This window comes from Brassica oleracea, chromosome C4 (genome assembly GCF_000695525.1).
Source record: "Brassica oleracea var. oleracea cultivar TO1000 chromosome C4, BOL, whole genome shotgun sequence".
Taxonomy (NCBI): Eukaryota; Viridiplantae; Streptophyta; class Magnoliopsida; order Brassicales; family Brassicaceae; genus Brassica; species Brassica oleracea.
This window is the reverse complement of record NC_027751.1, coordinates 50,450,245-50,452,795: the sequence shown is the minus strand read 5'-3', so window position 1 is coordinate 50,452,795 and position 2,551 is coordinate 50,450,245.

The window sequence follows — 2,551 nt, the reverse complement described above, 5'->3', positions numbered from 1 at the left end:
GGTGTAGTTGATGTCAACGGTGGACGAAGGTACAACAAATTCGAGCCTTTCATCTTAGCTTCACAAGCAGACCAAGTTAGCTTCCTTCCATACCCTCGGATGAGAGATTTTGGCATAAATTGGTTAGCCGTGATCAAAGTTACACCTCGAGGATGAATCATCAGTGGAGAAGAACCACCATTGCTAGAAAAACAGATAAATGAAGTCGAAGAACCTGAACAAGAAATTGATGACATCCTTCTCATTGATCCGTATAATCACGAGCACGAAGATCTTACCGACGATGCCATGGACGACGCTGTTGAAGACGAGTTTAATATAAATGATGATGTTTCTAGTGATGACGAGAATGTCGATGTATCCGATTGATGTATTTGATTTTCTGTAAGGGAATGGGTGTTTGTTTTAGAAATAAGATATATTGAGATTATAAGTTAAGGAATTGTGGTTTTAGAATTTGGGGTTTGGAATGGAAAGCATAGATTGAGGTTAAAGAATAGATTGAGGTTAAAGGTAAGATGGGTTTGGGGTTTGGAATATATGAAGTAGAAGATAAGGAAGATGGGGTTTGGGGTTTTGGGTTTTGGATTTTAGGGATTTAAACATAATCCTCGTTATTTCCTCGTATACTAACGAGGAACTTACGACGAACCTTAAAAATAAAGAACGCGGGACTTGTTAATTCCACGTAAGGAGAAATCATCGTAAACAACTCGTAAGCTAACAAGGAAATAACGACGAAATAAAAAAATAAAGAACGCGGTGCTCGGTAATTCCACGTAAGAGGGAATCGTCGTAAATACTTCGTAATCGTGGCCTTGCTAATTCCTCGTAGAATAAAAACTAGAAAAAAAAGAGAAGAGAAGAAAGATATTGGAATCACATGTGGCGAGACCTACGTAAGTCTAGCTCACATGTGTTCCAATATCTTTCTTCCACTCTTTATTTCGTCACAAATTCCTCTCCACTTCCTCTCGATTTCGTAGCAATGGTAAGTCTCTCTAATTCCTCTCTAATTTGATTAGTTTAGGATATATTAGGTGGTTAGTGTATGGAATTTAGATAATTATAGGTTTACGGATTTTATGTTAATTAGTGTTGATTAGGTGGTTAGTGTAGGGAATTTAGATAGGTTTATAGAATTTGTTAATTACTGTTGATGTAAATTTTAAAAATTAAAATTTTTTTTCCAGACGATTCGAAAGAACAGACTTACTCCCCATTACAGAGAGATGTTCGGTGAGCCTGGTAGTCGTTTAGACCCGTCTTCTTCAGCTCCCGGTTCTTCGGGTCCGGAGACTGTCCCCGAGAGTCAGTCTTCTCAGAGATCCTCTCGGTCGCCTTCTTCTAGTGCACCTCATGTGCCTCTTCCAATGGCTCCTCCGACGATGCCTCCTCATGTGCCTCCTCCGATGGCTCCTCCGATGCCCGCCGAGATTCATCCCGATTTGATGGTGCCTCCGAGTGCTCCTTACTCGCAGTACACTGTCGAGGACCTTCTCCGTCAGCCAGGCAGAGAAGGTTTACCAGTCATAGACCCCGACCGACCAGACGAAACTTTGTCGTATGTTACATTAATTTTTTTTCAATTTTTTTCAATTCTTTTATAACACTAATAAATAATTTATACTTTTAATTTGTTTTTTCAGGTTTGGGGTTGACAATTGTCTTGCATCAGACGTAACCGACACGATCAAAGATTACTTCTCCATGCCACATCCGAACTGGAGAAAGACGCCGATCTACGTCAGAAAGACGTGGTTCAAAATTTACGCTGTAAGTTACTTTTAATTAATTATATGTACTTTTATTTTTTCATGATTTATATTTTTTTTAAACTAATTATGAATTTAATTTTTTTTTGCAGCAAAAATATCATTGGTCCATGGGGGTCACTGAGAGGGTGAGGAAACAGTTTTACGCGAAGGCGAAAGTTCGCTTGTTGGACACGGTCTCCAACTGAAAGGGTGACTGGATCGTGAAGGGATATGAGCGTGGCAAACCCGCTGAGCTCACCACAGATGTGTGGGATGGTCTCATCCGTTATTGGCGGGATCTTGAGTCCATCAGAATCACCTATTCTTGCTCTGCCTCCCGTAACACGGTAGATGAGCACGGCGACGGGCCGATGCTTCACTCTACGGGCCGAAAACCCCACGCTGGTGTCCGTTTGGAAATGGAAATTAAATATTTTATTTAATTAAATTTTTAATATATATATATATATATATTAAAAATCTTCAAGAGAGGATCCACAAGAATAAAGCGGGCCAATTTCTAGATGGCAAGTCCGAGCAAATCTTCAACGACTTGGTTGCTCAGGTTGACGACCGCCAGACCCAGCTGCCCCAGCAGTCCACCGACGGATTACCCGTCATTTTTTCCACACATGAAGTGGATAAAATTTACGAGGAGGCAAATTTTTTTAATTTTTAATTTTTTTTATTATTCATTTAATTTAACTTTAAATTTTTACAAACAATATTTATTTTTTTGTTTTTTAGGTTGTCCCTAAGAAAAATGGACGTACGTTGGGGATTGGTTCCGTCAA